The sequence below is a fragment of the Otolemur garnettii genome, unplaced genomic scaffold (genome assembly GCF_000181295.1).
Source record: "Otolemur garnettii isolate 467f Iridium unplaced genomic scaffold, OtoGar3 scaffold00055, whole genome shotgun sequence".
In the NCBI taxonomy this organism is placed as follows: Eukaryota; Metazoa; Chordata; class Mammalia; order Primates; family Galagidae; genus Otolemur; species Otolemur garnettii.
Genome location: NW_003852450.1, coordinates 10081216 through 10104717, shown reverse-complemented (window position 1 = coordinate 10104717; position 23502 = coordinate 10081216).

Genomic DNA, 23502 nt, shown 5'->3' with positions numbered 1-23502 from the left:
TCTTTCTGAATTTTTATGCTAAAGAATGTTGGTTTAATACAATAAAGATTTATTTCTTGCAGGCCACTGGGGTAAAAGGCCCTCTGTATAATGCCACCAAGGGGCCCAGACATAATTCATATCTCTTTCTTAAATCCTTGAAGTTCTCCATGGAATCCTCTGCACTTGGCTGGCTATGGAAGAAAGAGAGAGAATGTGGCACCAAAGTGTTCAGAGGTCAGATCTGGAAATGGGGAACATCAGTTATATCCATACCCCACCGCCCAGCAAACCCACTGGCCTGCAAAAACCCTGAGAAGTCAGTCCTCCAGTGTGCAGGAGAAACATGACTGCTGGAGACACTACCCTTCTCTGCCACAACTGGCAACACTCCTAGGTAAAGTTGTACATTGAGTTTAACTACTACACCTTCCCCGTGTTAAGAAGTTTATTTTGTTAAGGTTTGTCACTATCAAGGTTAGAAACAAGACAGAGAGCAAAGAGTAACTAGAAAAATGTACAAACCATTGGCTAATGATAGTTGATTTTTCTCTTTCCCAGTGAAATAAATACTGGTCCTAAGACTTTAGAAAGAGGTGGGAAATTGGACTTATACACAGGTTTATAGTGATGTAAAAATGATTTAAAGTGATTTATGATGAGTATTTATGATTAATCTCACATAAGAGTATTTGTGCATGAATATGTGTATTTCCTCCCAGCATTTGCACAGTTCTTGTTTTACTTAAGGAATACAGGTGTGACAGGTATTTTCCCCATTAGAAATCATCAGTTGGAGTGAAAGCTCCAACTCTCATTCCAAAACAGTTCTTTATTCCTTTCCATTCTAGTGCAAACCCTCCCCCAGCGTCTAACATTTCGCTTTGAATTCTTTTTTCATCTTTTTTTTTCCTATGGAAGTAAAACTGTGTTCCCTGGAGGCATTCTCACAGGGTTAGAGTAACAGCCAGAATTTCTCACCATTGCCTTCTGTAGGCCCTTGAAATCTCAAAGGCAAGCAAAGTCAATAGTGAGGTTTTGTTGCTTATGGTTCAGTGATCTCATCTTTGCTTTGAGCAGGCCATGGTGATAGCCGCGTTTAAAAACTGCAATTGTATTGAAAGTTTCCTAGGCATCTGGAGAGCTAGGGGAGAATGAAGTAGAATGTCATCTGAAAAGAAATCAACTCAACGTTCGCCTGACACATGACATCTCCCTTTATAAAAGTTACCTTTTAATTTGCATGCTTTTAGTTAAAATGGTATAAGTTCACTTGTAGAAATACTGTCTTATACTGTATATTTAACATTTGTATTTTCCCAATACATTTCATTTATTAAAATTTAGCCCATAAAATAATGAGATATTTTAATATAAAAATTCATTAAAAATCCCTTTAGTCTGAAATGTATTTGCTTTCTTTTTCTTCTTTGTTATATCAAATGTCAAGAATTAAATCAAATATAATATGGAAGAAAAAAACAATATGCTAAAATTATTTATTTATACAAGTGTTTTCTTACAGGTGATGTTAAGAAAGACTATTAACATAGTTACTCCAGCAAAAAACCAAACATCTCTCTTATGTCAATGTTATTACATTGTTTATCATCCTATTGATGTGAAATTGTCTTATTATAAAATAATGCAATAAATGCATATTTAGTGTATTTTAAGTACTTAAAATAATGACCTTTTATAAATAGATTGAATGGAGTGAAAATAGCCCACATTACATAATCTAATAAAAAATAAACTTAGAGTACATTTGATATAGGTTACTAAGTTCCGTAGAGAACGTGTTTTGTTATCTTCTGTTTTTTGTAGTTTGAATGTCTAATCTATTTATATAATATTAAAAATAATTATTATTAAGAGATCTATTACGGATTTTTCACATTCATTCATCAGATGTTTATTGCTAGGCTACTATTATGTTTTAAGTATTCTACAGTTATAACTTAGGAAATGGCATGTTGATAATTATAATGTAGTATAGGTCTGCTGTACAGTGTTCAGAGAATTTTCATTTATGGTATCTTATTTGAGTCTCAGAACAACCAAGTGAATTTCCTAAAGCAAGAACAATAAAAATCACATTATAGCAAAGATATACATATATATATATAGATAGATAGATAGATAGATAGATATAGATATATATAGCAGCCCAATTCATAATTGCTAAGTCATGGAAGAAGCCCAAGTGCCCATTGACCCACAAATGGATCAATAAATTGTGGTATATGTACACCATGGAATATTATGCAGCCATAAAGAAAGATGGAGACTTTACCTCTTACATATTTACATGTATGGAGCTGGAATATATTCTTCTTAGCAAAGTATCTTAAGAATGGAAGGAAAATTATCCAGTGTACTCAGTCTTACTATGAAACCAATTTATAGCCCAAGAAGAAGGGGAGAGGAGAGAGGGAGGGGGAGAGGGGGGAAGATGGGTGGAGGGAGAGTAATTGATGGGACCACATCTATGGTGCATCTTACAAGGGTACTTGTGAAATTTACTAGGTGTAGAATATAGATGTCTTAACACAATAACTAAGAAAATGCTATGAAGGCTATGTTGACCGGTTTTATGAAAGCATTTCAAATTGTATATAAAACCAGCACATTGTACCCCATGATTGCATTAATGTACACAGCTATGATTTAATAAATAAATAAATAAATTCTGGGGCAAAAATCTACGATTCTTTCTTCTAGTACATTATAGTGAATTTCCATTGAAATTCCCCTGATTTCTAGAACATTTCATTAAAAATAATTTTCCAGCTAGATAATATATTGAGGCTATTTTTTCTTCTACTTACCTGGAGAATAAAAGTTCTATACACTTGAGAAAGGACAGCCCAAATAATACCACACTTGGGAGCTGGTTTACAATTAATTGTAGAGTCTATTCTTCTTGTGCTTTTTTTCTTTATTTTTTCATTATTAGAGTATCAGAAGGCAAAGTCCATTTTCTACTATATTCTACATGGTATCACAAAAGTTTTATCAGGTTAAACAATGGGAAAAACGATTTCAGAGTGCATTTACAGTCTCAATATTTATACCAGGTGGTAGTGAAAAGAACACTAATTTAAATCAGTCATCCTGAATTTGAGTTTTACTTACCAGCTGTGATACCAGGCAAATCACCTACCCAGAGATTCCAGCCTCTGTGGAAAAGTTTGTGCTGTTAATAATAATTGATGATGGTGATGATTGTGATAGGTTAATTTTTATTGAGAACTTACTCTCTGAAGTCAAAGTCTTAACTTTGTTTAAAATAAGTACCATTTCATAATGATTTTGTGAGTGTATCTATCATATACATATGTAAGTGTATTTTGATATGCATAAATCTACTGTCACTAGATCTAAAGGTATAGTAAAAATAAATTGATTTCTAAAGTTTATATGGAGAGGGAGGAGACCCAGAATGGCCAATCTAATATTGAGAAAGGGAACAAAGTTAGAGGACTGACACAGCTCAACTTCAAGGCTCACCATGAAGCCATTATAATCAAAGCAGTCTGATATGGGGAAAGAAATAGATGATCAGAACAGAACAGAGAGCCCAGAAACAGATTCATGCATAGTCAAGTGATTTTCAACAAAGAAGCAAAAGCAACATAATGTAGGAAAGATAGTCTTTTCAACAATGGTACTGGAGCAATTGGTTATCCTCATGCAAAAAAGTGAATCTAGGCACAGAAATATTACTCAAAATGGATCATGCACCAAAATATAAAATTCAAAATTATAAGTTCTTAGAAGATATTACAAGAAAAATTCTAGATGATATTTGTTATAGCAATGAGTTTATAGATACAGCATCAAAAGCACAATCCATGAAAAAACGGATACACTGGATTTCATTAAAAATAAAAATTTCTGCTCTGGAGAAGATACTATCAAGAAAATGAGAAGATAAGTCACAGACTGGGAGAAAATACAAGCAATAGGCAAGTCCAAAAGAAATACATTTTTCCCCTGATAAACCACTGTTATCCATACTGTACAAAGAAATCTCAACACCCAACAATAAGAAAATGAACAGCAGGGTTCAAAACAATGGCCAAAACACCTAAACAGTCATCTCACCAAAGAAGACACACATGACAAATAAGCAGATGAAAAGATGCTCAACACCATCAGGTCATCAGAGACTTGCAAATTCAAACAATGAGATTCCATAAATACCTATTAGAACTAGAATTGCAAAAATCCGAAACATTGATAACACCAAATATTGGTGAGGATATGAAGCCACGAGAATTGTCATTGATAGCTGGTGGGACTGCACAATGACACAGGCATGTTGGAAAGTGGTTTGGGAATTTCCTACAAAACTACTCTCATCATGTGATCCTGCAGTCATGCTCCTTTGTATTTACCCAAATAAGTTAAACATGTATGTCTACACAAAACCCCACATATGGATGTTTAGAACAGCTTTATTCATATTTGCCAGAACTTGGAAGCAACCAAGATGTTCTTCGTAGATGAATGGGTAAATTGTTGTACATTCAAACAATGGGATATTATTCAGTACTAAAGATAAATGAGATCAAACCATGCAAAGACACAGAGGAACCTTAAATGCATATTATTATATTAATGAAAGAATCCTGTCTGAGAAACCTACATAATGTATGTGTATGTTTCCAACTACATGACTTTCTAAAAAAGGCAAAACCAGGGAGACAATAAAAAGTGTTTATCAGAGTTTAGGGAAGAAAGAAGGATGAATAGGTGGAGTACAAAGTATGTTTAGGCCAGTGAAACTATATTGTTTGATACAGTAATAGTAGTCACATATTGTGACACATCTGTCAGAACCCATGGAATGCACGCATAACATTAAGAGTGAGAGCCCTAATGTAAACTCTGGACATCAGGTGATAATGATGTGTCAATGTAGGCTCATTGATTGTAACAAATATCCCACTCTGATGCAAGATGCTGACAGTGGAGAGGCTGTACATATGTGGAGGACATTTACAACAACTCTGTACTTTCTTTTCTTTTCTTTCTTTCTTTTTTGGAAACAGAGTCTCACGTTTTTATCCTGTGGTGGAGTGCCTTAGCTCATAGCACCTCAAACTCCTGGGCTCAAGTGATCTTCTTGTCTCAGTCTCCCAAGTAGCTGGGACTACAGGCACCTGCTACAACACCCAGCTAAAACGCTAAACTTTCTGCTGAAGTGTGTTGTAAATCTAAAACCACTCTAAAAATAAAGTTCATCTTAAATTAAAATAAAATAAATTTTTAAAAAAGTCTTTGCACCGTGTGTTAAGTGATTTAAAACTTTAATTTCTTGGTTGATTCTAAATCTTTCGCCCATACTACTGCCCTTTTAATTTTTTCTAATTTAACACATTCCTCCTATCCATTGCTCATACATTTCTTCTTTCTTGTATGTCATGATGCCTGAGGCATACTTAGAGTTGTAAAATGTGGTTCAAGTTGCAGAGATTTTATTGGAATTTATTAATGTCTATTCTTCTTGCCCCACTTCAAGGCCTTCTGCAATAGTTCCATGTCTTTGACTTAAATTATCAATCAGTCTTTTGGGGAAATACATGGTATTACAAAAGTTTTATCAGGTTAAGAAAATGCTAGGGAAAGGGAAGTTATATTAACAGGAGACGAGGTACAGGTATGATGCTAGAATTACTCTCAGCTATCTTACTGCATGATTTATATGTCACTAAAAGACTACGTGTCAATCTGAAATGAACTCGCCAACTTTCATTTTCTTCTCATCATCAATATTAGAAAAAAAAAAGAGATGGCCTTTAATCATCTTAATTGAGAGTAAGGAGAAGTAGCTTTATCTTTCATGGCTTTAATCATACAAATTTAAAAGACGATATATTTTGGAGAATTTAAAATAGTTTTTGATATGTAATTTATAGATGAAGTCTTAAACTGTTTGATTAACTCAACACAGTTTTATTGAGCTTCTGCCATGTACTAAAAACTTGGGATCTGGTAGAGAGCAAGACAGATATGTTTCCTGCGTGTATGAAATGTGTTTTCTTTTGGAAGATAAATGCAATAACATGAAAACACAAAATTCAAAAAACAATGACAGTATAATAAAGACTTTGAAAGAAAAATTAAAAATAATGGAGGGGAGCTAATTAAATGGCATGATTAGGGAAGACTTTTCAGGGTGATATTAGGACTGAGGCCCACACCAAGCAGAAAGCTGCAGTCAGGAACATTCTTGGAAAAGAAAATAATGACAGCCCAGTGCAGGAAAAGTCTATATGAATAAAAACAGAAAGCTAGAAAGTAGGCCAGTCAGTGTGCCCGAAACAGAATAAGCAAAGGAAAAATTCATATGATAAGGAGGAGGAGATAGATGGGGTCAGGTCATTCAAAGCCTTGCAAAGTATGAGAAAACTTGAGATTTAATCCAGGACATTGGGAATTCATCGAAGAATTTTAAGAGGAGGGGTAGCATGATCTGAATTATGTCTTACAAAGTTTATACTAGTGATTATGTTTAAAATGAGGACAACGATAGTACTAGAAAACAATTAGTAGGCAACTCCGTTGATTGAAGAAAAACTAATCAAGACTTAGAATAGTGATAGTGAGAATAGAAAGAACTGAATATATTTAAAATATCTGTTGGAAATAAAGTGAATAGGATTTGTTGTAGGTCTTAGAAGCATAGAAAGGGAAATATCAAAAACTTCTAGGTATTTGTAAAGTAAGCTGTAGTAGACTACATAGCTCATGGAAGGACAAATGAGAGTTAAGTTTGGAACACTCTGAAACTATAAGAAACACCTGTGATGCAACATCTCGGTGATATAACATCTTGGTGATAAAGGCATAGGGAAGGGTTTTGGCTCTCCTTAACACAAGAACACAAGGCGAGAACATCACTGCTTGGTGATCTCTACACCTGTAGTACAAATAGTCACAGGATCAAGTCTATAAGTAGCGGCAGGAGAAGTTAGTCCAGATTCATTCATTCTTTCACGGGCTCACTCCTCACTCTCCTTCTGCTCCTCCTGCTCACAGTGCCTCTACCCACGTCCCTTCAAAGGAGACTGCTAAGATTTACTCTCCTATTAAGACTATTTCTCTCCCTCGAGGACTGTCTTTCTCTCTTTCTCCTCTCCCTTCTGCTAAGGCGAATAGCCCTCAGGCACCTAAGGGTAATTGATGCTGAGCAAGGTAGCACAGTGGTCTGCATCCAGACAGTTAGATAAGCCAGGCCAGAGAGCTGGCCAGTCCCGGGCCTGACAAGTGGCGATGAGGATGGGATAGTGGAAGCCACTGGCAGCAGAGACTGTTCATGAGTATGGTTCAGACACAGGGTTGTCAACATACAGGTCTGTGGATCACAGAAACATTATGTTACTGTCCTAGAAGGTTTGGAAATTTTATATGTGCATGTCTTAGATGTCACTGACTGGGGGCTGCTGACAATTGTTAGTGTCTGAGAATGCCAGATGACCTGCCACATACATAAGAGTTTGGAAAAACAAATTATTGTCCCTCATCCTGCACAACTTTTCCCTTCAACTGAGCACCCTACAAAGATGAACTGGTAGTAATTACTTACACGATAATTCTTAAAGTTTGTAGAAAATTACATCAGAAGCCCAAAAACTTATGAAAAGACTGTTAGAAGGAAACAAATCAATACGTTGTCTGAAAATCATGAAACAAATGTGCCCACTGTGTTTATGTATCTACTCGATTGCTGTTGTGTTAACATTTCCAAATACCTATGGGGTGGTAATGGGGTCAGGGCTACAGTGCCATCATTAAAAATCGGTGGGACTTCATTGTGTTCATGTAACAGGCAAAATTCCTTGCAATAGGCTCAGAATGGAATATTATTTAAGATAGCACAGTTCTATTAAGGAATGCTGTTATAAAACTTTTAAAAAGATATTTCATCTCACTGCCAAGATAATAAATATACCATAGTAAAAATAACTTGTGAAAAGGCTGTATTTGTTTTGAGATCACCTATTGTTTTTCAGGTTTGCTTTCAATCTGTTTCCAGGGCTCTACCAACTTCTCTGTAGCCTCTTCCATGACTGCTCCTTTTTCTAGTCTATATTTCCCTGTTGCCTGTTGAAGTCGAGTGCCTGGTCTTCTTAAGTATTGGAGACTAAATATATGCTTCCATTCACAGTACGATTTTAAGATAGGAAATACATTTGAGATTTTGAAACACTTTATCACAACTTCCTACCAGGCAACCACATAGGAATTATTTCGATACTATGGTTAGAAAAAAAGTCACAATTCCTTCATAGAATACCAAACTTTCTGATTGTTTCCACTTCAATAGACTGAAATTTATCTTGGCCAGGTTTCTTATTCCCATTCGTGTTCTTTTCTTCGCTTTCTTATCATATGCAAATGATTGCATTTATTATAATATTCGAAGGTTGTTTTTATTCCCATGCCCATGCTGCCCTCTGTGTACTTTTATTTTCCTTTGCTTCTCGTATGTAATGGCTTCTGATTTCATCACTTCCCCTAAATTCAAATAGATGCATTATAAACAGGAACAGGCATTACCTATGGTATATCTTCTAATAAAGACATTTCTAGACAGTTACGTGTTAAATCATATTTTATTTTATTATGAATTAATTTCCCTTTTATGTTTATCCTTTGGATTAGGTGCGTATCTTGACTTTTTTTCTAATAACGTGCGGAGGTCATTTATAACGTTTGTACATTTTAATTGAGGATACTAAAGAAGGGATTGTTACACAATATTCCATGTGATAGAAGGCATTAGGTTCAACAGGAATGAACACCACTGACACGGATGTTATTTTAGCAAAATTACTAGATGAGATTATGAGAAAGTGGCATAGTCAGTAAATAGGGCCCGGCTGGGACATTGCTCTCAGGCACTACCTCACATAGATTTGGGGTAGAAGGAGAGAGGATCTGCAAAATTGCTGAAGAGGAGTGGCCATGGAGGAAAGAAAAAAAAACAGAAGATATTGGTGTCTAGGAGACCAAGAGAAAGGAGTGTCTCAAAAAGGAGATGGAATTAGCTTTGCTAAAGGCTGCTGAGAGGTCAGAGATAAAGAAGAGAGCCCCATCCTTAGCATTTGGTAAGAAGGCGGCTGTTGATGGCCTTAGGAGCAGTTTCAATGGGGAAATGCAGGAGCCAGATTGTATACTGGTAATCTGAGTAGTTAATAGGTAGAAGCCAAGGAAAAAAATTATTTTCTTACAATGAAAATAAAAATTGTATCTCGTGAGGATTTTAGAACAGGGCAAGAAAATCTTTTACAATCAATATTGGAACAAATTGGCAAGAAAAAAATAGTGAGATTTTAGCAACACAATCTCCTATTTCTTTTGGTTACACGTTTTGCTTACAAAAGAGAGTCTATTTGTCATATGCGGTGTAATAACTTAAATGTTTAAAATAATAAAGTTTTACATTCTAATAAGATAGACATAAATATCAAAATCATTTAGAGAATCTTGAAATTAAAATAATAAAAAATGATCCCTGGCACATAGAAGACACTCAGAATATAGTTTTAAATAAATAGATGATTTGTTAAACATCGATGTATTAATGTTCTTTGGAAAGAAGTGCAGAGAAAAAGGCAGGCTTATGTTAGCTATTTCCAGACTTTCCCCTGGCACGCTATTTAACTTTGCTACTTAAACAAAAGAACATTAAGATCTTTTTTTTTTTTTTTCTTAAAGAACAAGTAGGGACTTGATGGATATGTTATTAGTGATCTATGTAAACATCATAGCTTACATATTAAAACATTACATAGAAAATCGTCTGTCTATTTAAAACTGAAGGTGAGAAAAACATTCAATGACATTTCTTTTGTTTTGAAGCACTTCACTAACATTTTATGTAAAGCATTTTAAGTCCTTGTCATAACAATATAAAATAGACGATTTCAGTGGATTTTGTGCCCAAAGTAATTTTCTCTGTAGGCAGAATAACTCAAAGTACAATGATAAAATTGCTTTTCCTGGCAAAGCAATTTCTGTTGATCATCATAGCGCAGCCTCAGGGAGAATGACTTCCTAAGACATGTGTGCTTGAAGTGATTTTAATATATAAAGTCTATATACCTTTGGAAAATGGAGGCGCAACTGAAAATTGATCAGGAATAGGGCTCCTCCAAATGCTTTTATCATATTTTGGATACACCAATTCAAATCTAAGATATAAGTAAACTATATCATTAGTTAGATAGTGAAATCTATGTGCACAGAAGGTCTTCTGCAAAGCGGTAATTCGCAAGTCACCTTTCCCGGATACAAAATAGTTTATAAACAAAAAGGCTTTAGCTAGATCACACTGAAACTCCTGTGTCTGACTACAAATGTCGTCATTCACCAGGAACTCAATGTTAACCACTGTCTTAGAGTTAGTGGGAAAAAAGGAAAGGGCCATGGGGGATGAGAACTAAACCAATTCTAGAAATGGTGGGTTTTACCTCCTCATGAGATTTTTTATATGTATTAGTTATACCAAAGATCTTTCGATGAAAAGCACAGGACCAGATGATTTATCGCACTCTCCCTGGAACTCTCCACACGGAGACGATTGATTAATTCCCAAGAGAAATTTGACTTGGACTTTTCTTTGTGCAGTGTTTTTGTGTTTTTAGTGCCTTAACTTGTTAAAGGTATAATTATTTTTATAGGGAATACTATAATCTCAAACATAGAGAAAAAAAAATCTCTCAGTAATGAAAGATAGTTAAATATTTTATGATGTAATAATAGTAACTCTTATTCTATGTGTAGATCCTATAATAACACTTCAATTTGCTTCGTTGCTAAATTTGCCACAGTTAAAAGTATTTCTCAAAATGTGCACTGTCTTTTCTAACATTAGCATTTCTAAATGTCAAATGACTCTTTTCCTATCCCTGCAATCAGGCATATCTAACATTGGATGTTCCTTGGTCTTTTTTTTTATTATTACATCATCGCTGTGTACATTAATGCAGTCATGGGGTACAATGTGCTGGTTTTATATACAATTTGAAACATTTTCATCAAACTGCTTAACCTAGCCTTTATAGCATTTTCTTAGTTATTGTGTTAAGACATTTATATTCTACATTTAGTAAGTTTCACATGTACCCTTGTAAGGTGCACTGTAGGTGTGGTCCCACCAACTACCCTCCCTCCACCCACTCTCCCCTTTCCCCTCCCTTGATCTTAAGAAATTACACCCCTATCTCGCTTTCTCTCTCTCAACTCTCTATCATCAATACTACTCTCAATATGCACTAGGCTTAGGATATTTGACTATTTCATCTGCTCTATACTCTGTGATAGAATATAATGTACTACATCTTGAAAAGTTCTTAATTTCAAGATCTCACATAATTTTCAATACATTCATTCTTTAGTAATTTTTAAGAGTTGATTTTTTACAGTCTACATTTATTTGTGATGAGTGATAGCTATATTTACAAACATTCTAGAGACTAGAATCCATTCTATTTAGAATGGTTAATTATTTATAATTCTATTCTAGAGAGGATATTGATTTTTCTATAAATAGTCCACTGTTCTGGGTTAAAAAGCATATTATCTTTTGTTTCTTATGCTGATATTTTCAGTTCATGTATAGACTTTCAATTTAGACCTCAGGGATTATTTTTTGGTTTTCTATTTTTGTAAAAGTAGTATGATATTTTTTAATCAGCCTTATCCACTCTTCTCGATGTTTCTGATGATTAAACTGAAATTTAATCATCATTGAGTTTGCTCTTTTTCCTAGTAACCTCCACTCTTTTTATGGAATGTTTATTACATGCACTCTGTGAATCTAGATCTGTATCATAGTTGGAAAGATTTAGAAATTATCTATCCAAACTCGTCATGTAATAGATAGGAAAACAAAGGTTCTGACAGGTGAAATACCTTCTTTATGTCATTAAAACTGGTTAAAGAAAGGATACTTCTCAAAGTTAGTTTTCAAAAAGAGTATTGCTTCATCATTCAAAAGAAAATCCCTGAGAATTTGTGAAACAAAATAAAGACATTTTAAACAAGACGGAAGATATTTCATTATAGATGCGTAGAGTAAAATTATTATTTCAAACATATGTGTGTATATACAGATATATATTAAAGCTTGAAATTTTCATTTTAGTTAATAATTTTAAACTTCTTTTCCTTCTAAAATTTTATAGGAGCAGCTGGCTAGTTGTGTTCTTAAAAAATGTGTTTGCCTACTTTTACAGACAAATGGTTACATAACCATCCCTACTACAGCTGTGATCAGGTGGATCATCTTTCTAGTCTTGTACTGAATTTGGAAGATAAGTTTTTATAGAGTGGCCATATTGTAGGACATTGATGATGAGTCTAGATGAAATTTAGAATTGGACTTTAATGAATTTGCTACTGGCTATAAGGAAATAGCCTTGAATTTAATCGGATATATTTTAGGTCTGATTGTGAATCAAGAGAAAAACTCTTCTATTGGTACTCACCATTTAATTTGATCTGAAGAAGCATACACTTCCAGTCACTGCCTGTATTATCAATTCCCAATGCTACAGCCTTATTTCTATGTAATGTGTAAATCATTTTGTTTTATGACTGAAATAAGTGCTTTAATATATAAATATTTCAAGTCTTGCTAGAATATTTCAGAAGCACTTTCAAATGTAGAATTTCATAGACCACTAAAAAGCTGTGATTTAATTTTTAGTAACGGCACAACATAAATTTAATTCTTCTGGTCGCTGGGTGCATGTTTGTGTAGTTTTAGTATTTGGTGAATAGCAATGTGAATTTTATTAACCAAATAATCTGTGGGTTACAGAGTGCTCTCTATTGCAGAAGCAACATAAATCTGATAGCTACATAGACTAAGGGCAGAACCAGCAATGGAATATGTGTATTAAGCCTTATAGTCACCATTTGAAATAAAATATTAGAGTTTTTCAGTTGTATTCATGACTGGAAAATTTTAATGTAGTAAGTCCAATAGACAATGAGTAAATTCAGTAACAGCAACCTGTATTGTCTGGGTGTGTTTTTAACAGTCAAAAGTTGGAAAAACAAACAGAAACTTTTGCCGCTGGTCTACTAATATGTCTTTTTTTTTTTTTTCTTTTTAACAAATCTCGAAGATTGGACTCAATTTGTGTGATCTGTCATCAAGGTTAGGGCACACCTCCTGACTGCCCCATACTCAGTGTTACTCAAAGGAGATAGTGCTTCCCCCACCTACCTCATCCATTATACAACATCCATTTGACGGCATGATTGATTCTATTTCCCACAACTCTTATTATTTTTGTTATGTAGATCTTATACATAAATATCATTTCCATTATGGATTTATTTGTCTATTTAATTATAGACACTGGAAAATGTACATTCAGTGACATTAAAAACACCCAAGCAAAAACCATGTTATTTAATGATAATTAAAAAATCTTGTTTGTAAGTCATATAAATAGACATATGGACTATATCTTGCCACTATAATCTTTTTACTAACGGTAAAAACAATAAACTTTAAAACAGTCCTATCACATCCTTCAGTTGCATTTGGACATTTATTAAAAGCAGAAACCAGTCTTCTTTTTTTTTTTTAAACAGGAACTTTGATAAAGTAGATAAAAGTGAGTGCTGGGTTGTTTATCGAGTGTATTTTTTTTTAACTTAGCTTGGTTTATCTATAATACACTTCCTTTGGAAACCATATGAGAAGTGGTTACCCAATGCACTTTCATCTGTCTGACTTATAATATGGTTTAACTGAATGTGAGATTAAGTTATATCATTCTCTCTTCCCATCAGTGACCATCTAGTGAGAATTAACTTTGTACATAAACATCTTAAATATTTAACCCTTTCTATGTAATTTTAGTTCAAAATTGTGATAGGTCTTCCACTATGTCAAATGTGAAATGTGATGATTAATTTAAGCTTGTATAGTTTCATTTTGAAGTATAGATATTTAAAAGTATGAGAAAGATTAAATATTCATAATTGATAACATTAACTATAAGAAAATGACAACACATCACTTGTATTTCTTCTTCCTTTATTTGTGGACATATTATTTCACATCCTCATCCTCAGATACAGGTAACTTTAACCCTGTAAAGGCCTCATTCCTGCTGTAATACCGTAAGCTCACAAACCAGATAATTTGTTCTAGATGTTCTAGATGTATATAATTTCATGAGCTTACCCAATAGACTCTTGAAGAGTTAGAAAGAACTCTAAAAATAATCAGCTTCCCTCTCAATTCACAATATGCTGTCCCATAAAAATAATTGCTTATTCTCTTTGTATGTACACTAAATGCATACTATATATATTTCAGCTTACACAACAGAACTTTAGTAGGAATTAATAGTATTATTTTGCCCATCCTAAATATTGACTTAAGGTTGAACAACACTGATCATTTCATCCTTTATTACAAAACATATTTCTGCAGTATCATCATTGTGATCATACTTCTCTATATAAATGACAGTTCAGAATTATGTTTCAAAGTCCTTTGGTGGTAGTCATATTTATAGGAAATAAATATATTATCTGTCATTTTCCTTAATGATAGAATACAGCTCTTTCTGTAGTTGAAAAACTTGTCAGAGTCGTTGGACTTTTTCATCAGTATCTCTATTGAGTAAAGAAACATGGTTCCTAAAATGTTTAAAGTGTGTCAAGATAAAAAGCCTGGCTGACATCAGATAAGGGTGTGATAGCAGATGGGTGTCTTTCGTGTCACTGCATCAAGGTAACACAGTAAAACCATGGAATAGTGAACAAGATCGCTTAAACTATTTAAAGTTTATTTTTTAGCCCAATTAAACTTTTAATTTGTTTCCAGTAAATATTCGGGTGCATATTTCTTACCAAATATGACATCTAGGGATGCTATTAGTACGTCAGTGCACTCAATGTTTGAAACAAAATCAAAATACATCCTTATATATGTGCTCCTTCTCCCTCCTTAATGAGGCCATTGTTTTATATTTTTTGTATCTCTTCACATTCAATGTGTCCTCCTACTATTTCCCTCAGAGCTCTGAAAACTTAAGATCTGTTGTCATCTTATGACTCCTCAGGGGCCTGTCAATCCATTACTTCAACATAATAACAATTTTTAAAAGTGACCTCCTCTTTTAAAATAGGCCTTTCTGAATCTAAATTGTATATCTTATATCACCGTTTCTCTCTTTATTTCCATATTTATCTTAGCACCTAATTGTTTTACCTTCAACCTTGTCAGTGCTCTGACATTAACTTTTAAAGGTTAAATATACATAGTAAATAGCTGGATGAAGATGGTAAATCAAATGTAATGTGTGACTTCTATCCCCTCTAAAATCCCACTAAGAGAAAAAAAGGGAGGGGTTTTTAGTGTGGAAAAATCTAAGGACAAAGATAATGATAACAGAGTCAACCACACTATATTTTGGAAAACAAAGCATATATGTGCATACATAGATAGTAACTGACTTAGCAGTCTGGGAAAAGTAAATCCATAATCTGTAACCGACAAGCCAAGAAACAACCTAATTTCTACTGTTGAATACCCTGTTAAAAATTTGTAGTACCAGTTTTCTGTTGGAACTAAGGGGCAAGGTGGGCAAAAAATAAGATAATTAGCTGAAAACTTTAAGTAACAGTTGAACCTTTCTACCCTTTAGAGTGGCTAAAATTATGAACACAGATAATAATGTGTGTTTGCAAACATGTGGGATGCATATAAAACAGTACAATCACGTGGAGAAAGTGACAGTTTCTTAGAAATGTAAGTTTACATGTAGGTATTTAAGAGAAATAAAAATATGTGTCCTCACAAAGTTTTTACATGAAAGTTCACAACTTTTTTCAAAATTGGCAAAAAGTAGAAACAGCTCAGGTTTCCACTAGCGGTAAAATGGATACAATAAAAAGGTACATTTATGTAATGGAATATCACTCAGAAATAAAAAGAGCAACCTATTACCAATACAGCAACATAGACGAATCTCAGAATCGCTATGCTGAAAAAAGCAAGGCATAAAAGACCACAAACTGTACTCTCATTTGTATAAATTGCAAATCCAAGTACAGCTGTTACCTGAGCTAAGGACTGGAGGAAGAATTGACTGCCTAGGGACACAAGGCATCTCAGGTGGGTGAGGGATCTATTCTGTATGATGGTGGCGGTGTGGTCATGAGCTAACACAACTGTTTAGATCACTGGACTGTACACTTTAAATAGATGTGATTTACTGCATGGCTGTTATTTCTTTAAAAAAATTGACAAGTAAAAGAGTAGTTTAAAAAGGAATAAAGAAACAATCAGAACCTCAGATGTCCTTAGTTATCACCTATTTCTAAAGAACTCATTTTGCACCATCAAAAAGGCTGGAGTTACACTAGAAGCTTTCAAAATTGGGGGACCTTTGGGGGTATGGTGTTTTTGAACATAGGATAGTACAAGAACATTTATAATACTGAGTACCAATTCCCTAGCTCTCTCCCCAATGTACCTTCCAGAGCTGTAGCAACTAAAACTATATCCTCCGATCAGGCTATTGAAAGATTGTTTAATGGGGAATCTATTCAGCCAAGAGAAAAAAACATTCATATCCTCATTTTTTTAAGGAAATGATATAATCTATAGTAAAATTCATAGTTACAAACTTCATTTAATGGCATGCTTTCTTCATTATAAAGGCTCTACTTTTAAATATTAGCATACACTCAAAGATTATTAACCATCCGTGAATAGCCACCAAGTTAAAAAATAGAGATCAAAATAAAAAGAAATTTTTTGGAAATAGAGATGGCATGGAAAAAGAAAAAAAAATTTTTTTTTAATTTTTTTTGAGGTTTTTTTTTTGTTGAAAAAAAAGAACAATGTGTTACATAAAAAAATTCAGCAAAATTTAATAACTCAATAGAAATTTTCAAATATAAAGCTGAGAGAATCTCTCACAAACAGAGAAATATGAAATAAAAACAAATAAAAAGAGATGGAAAATTAGGAGGAAAAAATATAAGAAAATGAGGAACAGTAAAGGTAGGACAAAATTCAAATAATAGGAATTCCAGGAAAAGAGAATTGTAAAAACTAAAGAAAGGAAATCATTAATTAAATAATTCATGAATATTTCTTACATTTGAAGGACAATTGAGGGACATTTGAAGAACATACATGGTCATCAGAATAAAAAAGTCCTACTGGATGTTCAATAAAATAGATTTAAAAATTCTTTCCTAAAAATGCTAGGAAACATGAAACAATTATTTCTAACCTGGGTCTTGTTATCTAGTCAAGCCATAAATCAAGGGTGATAGCAGAGACTTTCAACTTCTCCAGAATAAATGATTATGCCCTTTCTCAAAAAGCGACTCCAATGTAAGCTTCATTAAAACAAGTTTATGTATCAACAAAGGTGGAGGCATGAAATACAGAGGAAAGTAAAAGGCATCTTTGTAGTCATGGTAAAGTGGAAATTCCAAGAAGATAGGCATATGCCAGGCAGAAAGGCAAAGCAGCCCAGAAGTCTTTGAAATGGTGTCTTCAAAAGGTAAGTTGTATCCATTAAGTGTTGGATAGTAATAAGAGATTTATTAATTTTCTTTTTTATTTTTGAGATAGAGTCTTGCTCTGTCTCCTGTGTTGAGTGCAATGGTGTCATCATAGTTCATTGTAACCTCAAATTTCTAGACTCAAGAGTGCTTCTTGCCTTTGTATCCTGAGTAGCTGAGACTACAGGACTATGCCACCACACCCAATATTTTTTTTATTTTTAGTTGAGATGAGATATTGCTCTTGCCCTGGCTGGTCTTGTATACCTGAGTTCAACAATCCTCTTGCTTTGGCCTCCCAGGGTGCGAGAATTACAGGCTGAGCCACTGTGTCCACCCCAAAAGGAAATTTAAGCAACTGGTCAAGAGCTTGGATTTAAATTTGTATTAATCATATGAAGAAAATAAGCATCTACATATAGGATAATTTTTAACTCTAGATTATGAAAACTTTGATTAAGAAAAGAAAAACATTTTCAATATATAATATAGCTTAGACTAAAATTTGTATATTCATAATTAAGTAAACCCTAATGTAACCAAAATTATGATATAACTGGATTGATAAAATGGAGGAATATTGGGCATATGTGTGTGAGGAGGTACATATTTATATTAAGAGCTAAGGCTATGAAGGAATGAAAGAGTGTTAAAACTCATTATCTTATAAAAGAAAATATGTAAATAATACCTAAAATAAATAAATAAATATATATGTATATATATAATATATAATATAGTATATTATATAGTATATAATAATAATATACTATTGTTATATATATATATATATATAAAATTCTACTATATAAAGTATGGAAGGAACTACCAAAAAAATCAGTTAAAAAATTGAAAAGAGTTGCTTCTATCAACAACTAAGTTGGACAGAGGACACAATGAATTATTCTCTGTTTTGCTGTAAAAGTCTGAAAGAACTATTTGACTCTTCTAGCTTTGCATCTGCACATATGAGTTGGATAAAGATTGAAACCCAACCAAAGCAAGCCATTCCAAAAGATCAAAGCTATTGCTTGGTTTAAGGATCCCTCAATCATGTAAATTTTCAATGTTCTTCCTTGCTGCTCCAAGTTAGCCACACATCATCATATAATCACACTTTGTCACCACAGTAAACTACATCTTCAAATGGGAAGTAATGTATTTTTAATGCTTCCATCCTAGATCTAAATTCAAGTTTTAGAAGATTCTAAAGATAATCTTGTACAAGGTGTGACAATTCAGTTCGTGAATTTGCTACCATGGACTTACGTTGGCAGCACTGTACAAACAACTTGGTAAGGTTCATAATCTTGGTATATCAGTGTCTCACAACTGTGTTCAAGTGGACATGTGGCAGTGACTTGCTGAGTGGTGTTCGTTATTGTTGCATGATTTTGTGTGCCATCATGAGAATGTCAGAGCTTGAGTTAGAGCAAAGAACAAACATAAATTTCTTGTAAAATTTGGCAAGAGTTGAAATGAAACCAGGAACATGTTAGTCCAAATTTATGAGGATAACACCATAAGGAAAATAGCAGCATACGAATGGATTAAACATTTTTTTCTGATAGGAGAGAAAGTCTCACTGATTAAGAGAAGTCAGGGCAATAATGACCAGAATTGAGGACAACATTGCAAAAATTTGTTGAATTATGCATCAAAATCACCGGCCTATTCTGAGAACCATATAACACCAAGTAAACATCAAATGAGAAACAGGAAAATCTTAACTGAAAATTTTAGCATGGGAAAGGAAGGTGTGGCTCTTGTATCAAGACAATGCACCAGCTCACACAGCAATGTCTGTGAGGGAGTTTTTAGCCAGTAAACAAACAACAGTATTGGAATTCCCTCCCTACTTACCTGATCTGGCCTCCAATGAGTCTTTTCTTTATCCCCAAATGAAGGAAATATTGAAAGGAAAATGTTTTGATGACATTCAGGACATCAAGGGCAATATGACTACAGCTTTAATGGTCATTCTAGAAAAAGAGATCCAAATTGTTTTGGAGGGTGGAATAGGACCTGGTATCAGTGCACAGCTTCCCAAGAGATGTACTTTGAAGGTGACTGTAGTGATACTCAGCACCGAGGTAGGTAACACTTTCTTTAGGATGAGTTTTCAACCTTAGTTGTCAGAGCTCATATTACCTTCTAACATCTGACTTACTGATTTCTCTTCATTTTGATTTAGAGTACTTTTCTTTCATAACACTTTACTATCCTTCAGAACTTTTCTGCCTTCTCTTGAGCCCCTTGTCACCCTAACCTGAAAATTCACCCATCCACTACTTCATTATTACTTTTCTATACTCAAGGGTCCCTTATCCTTCTGAATGTTCTATGTTATAAATCTCTTAACCTCTCCACAGCAGCTACATCCTTTCCAGGTTCCAACATCTTCAGAGAAGGGTGGACTCCTATACTAATTTACGTTGATTACCTATTCTGTTCTCTAGTCTCCAAAATATCAGTTTTATTCCTGTCATTCTCATATTCAATTGATAATTTTTACATGCAGTTTTAATTCCTCAACTTCTCTCCTTTTCTTTATAAAAGTATCTCTAATGTTTCATCGTTTTCTATGCAGTAAAATATCCCTGACATCTCTTTCTCCATTTTAACTACATATGGTTTTGTTGTACCATATAGTAAGTAGAAATTGAGTACATCATCTCCCCAGACCATGGGATTCCTGATGCACACACGCTTTTACCAAGTTTTTCAATCAAACAGTAATCTAGGTATCCTTGTGAAGGGATTTCGTTGATACAATTAAGGGTCTTAGGTTCCAATCAGATGACGTTAAGATTTTCCATGTGACCTCTGGCATATGGGGCCGGTGCCCTACCTTTTTGAGCCACAGGTGCTGCCCCAACCACTTAACTTCTTTAAGTGCAAACAGCTTCCTCCAGATGATGGAAAAAGAGGAAGTCAGATTCACAGCACCATTGCTTGCTTCAAGATGGGGAGGGACATGTGACCAGAATGGAGTGGCCCCTGGAAGCTTGGGGAAACCCCAGGCTAACAGTCATCAAGGAAATGGGGACAACACTTAGAAGGAGCTGAATCGGGCTAAGAATCAGAATGGGCTTGTAGGCTGATTTTTCTCTTGATCCTCAAGATGAAAACTCAGTCCAGCTCAAATATCGATTTCAGATTTGGATGATCTTGACAATGAGCCCAGCCACATCATGTCAGATTTCTGACCTACAGATGATTGAGTTAATAAGCAGGCATGTTTTTAGCGGCTAAATTTGTGATAGTTGGTTATACAGAAAAAGCAAGTCAACACTGAAAAATTTCATTTTCTCTACTTTATTCTGAAACTTGCTCCACACCACTGTTTTGTGTCTGTGTATATAAACCCTGTTTCTCTCTCCGTGAGCATCTTTATTCTCCTTCTCTTACAATTTATGTTTTGATGTATTAAAAAACAAACCAGTGAAATTGTTTTACCAGCCTATTATTTTGACTCGGAATTTTACTAAAAAGCTTCCCACAAAAAGAAGATACAGCTATCATCTACATTTTCCCCTTCATTCTGAAGAATTCAGAGCCAGTGTCTTGAGGAACATCAGTAGTATTTTAATTGAAAAATCTTACCCTCTTTGCTAGCGTTTTTACTGCCACAGGACAAGATGTCATATAAAACCTATGTTTCTGCTTTTAGATCTCTGCTAGGCAACACAATCTTTGTGTGACATAAAGTATCTGTAGGGTGGATTAGCACCTTGTTTTTCAAAGTGATATTTATATATCTATGATCATCTCATTTTAACTTCCTAATTTGGAAGACTATGGCTGCATTTTATTGTAAATAAGGAAAAGGAGAAGCTCAGGAAGAGAATGGGAGCAGGGAAGCACTTATGAATGTTGGCAATTCATTTCCTTAGCATAAAAAAAAAAAAAGCCATCTTTAGCAACACACAGATAAAGGAATATTGCTCAGCTTCCCCCTACAAACTAACACAAGCAAATCAACTTTTTAACTCTGTGCTATGCTGAAGTCACTAAGAAGAACATCTAATATTTTTGAAAGATTAACTTCTCACCTAAAATGTGCTTAGGGATGCTGTGGTATCACTAATTTTCATGTGCACCTATAACAGCCTTTTAAAAGTATGTTTTATTAAAGTAAGACTCACTCCTCTCACTTATATTCAGCTTAAGCCACCCCTTCTTTGACATATTACCCAAGTCATAATTTTATAGTACTTTAAAATTACTTCTTATTCAATTTTATATCACTCTCCGTTCAGAGTTTATACTTGTTTTAAGGGTAAAAAATCAATTATAACTTTATTTGATTTACCTTTTTGCTATTGATATTGGATTTAACTAACACCGTTTTTTGCATATACATGCCCAGTGATCTAATCCTGCTTTTTGTTAATGGAATGCCGATCACTGTGATTTTTAAAAATTATTATTTAGATTGGATGGCCTAGAAATAAAAGGTATCCCAAGTTAACCTTCTTCATTTACCAAGTCAGCAAAACTCAAACACGTTGTCTTCATGTGTTCAAAATCAGAAAGCAGATTTTCCTAAGTGTTCACCTTTCGAATTTCTGTTTATTTTTTCATCTAACAAGACTCTTTTGGCTTGTCTCAACCGTTTGTACCTTCAAAGGCCTCATTCTTCCGTCTTTAACAGCTGTCATACATTCTCTCTCTTATAGTGCAGAAAGTGGAAAATGCTCCACCACATAATGCTGTGTCTCCAAATCAATTGCCTCCTTGCTTTGAATATTCAATTTATGGTTAAATTGCTGCATTTCAACATCTCTTGCAAAATAACTACTTTATCAACATTTTAAAATTTTTCAGGAATTGACTCTCATGTCAATTTCCTGCAAGAGAGAAAAAAGTCCAGCACCTGTAACCTTCTAGTATTAGCCTCACAGCATCATGAAGATTCAAACAGAACTGAGATCTGCAATATGGGACAAAGATGATTAATTACAGGTGGTTTCTGACATTGATTAAGTCAGTCTCTATACAGTGACAGAAAACATGTTGTCTTTCTGTCTCTCCACGAAATTCATTCTCTTCTCTCCTCTATAATTTTTAGCTTTGAACTCTTCCCTTGGAAGTAGCTGCGTGAATATTAAAGATAGACTGGATCCAAACTTACAAATACAACTAATTTAGGTGGCATCTTGCTTCTCAGAATTAGAACTGCTTAAAATCTCAGAAGTTTGTGGAACCTGTGTGGCTCATTCATTCTGACTATGCCCAACAGGACCTCATACCTCTGTTCTCAACCCCATTCTAAGTATGTGGTGGGCTCTACAGTCATGGAGGTTTTGTTGTTTGCACCCAAATCAAGTCTTTGCATGCTCATTTTCTCGCTCTCAGATTGGTGTTCAGACAAGTATGTTAGGGGTATGCCTCAGTGGGAGAGCATTTGACTGCAGAACAAAGACGGGAAAAGTATTGGTGGTTCTGGTCTTCTGTTGACTACGACGTATTTCTTTTTCTTTTCTTTTCTCAGGTAGTTACTTTGAGCTTGTTTTCAGTGGATATTTTTCTAGGACATCTCCTGGAAGAAGTTATTTCATCATCATGTTATTTTTTCAGTCATGTATAGATTCACAATTTGTTGTTCTTTCAAAAGTGAAGCTATAAATTTGCTCTGCACTTTAAACTTTTATGCATTGAACATTTCTTTCATAGTCCTTACGTTTTATAGTCTGACTTTTGAAACAAGCTCCAATTTTTGTTTACTATCATTATTATTATTATTTGAGACAGAGTCTCAAGCTGTTGCCCTCAGTAGCATCGCAGCTCACAGCAACCTCAACCTCCTGGACTTAAGCAATTCTCTTGCCTCAGCCTCCCAAGTAGTTGGGAATATAGGTGCCCACCACAACACCCAGCTATTTTGTTGTTGTTGCAGTTGTTATTGTTGTTTAGCTGGCCTGGGCCGGGTTTGAACCTGCCAGCCTG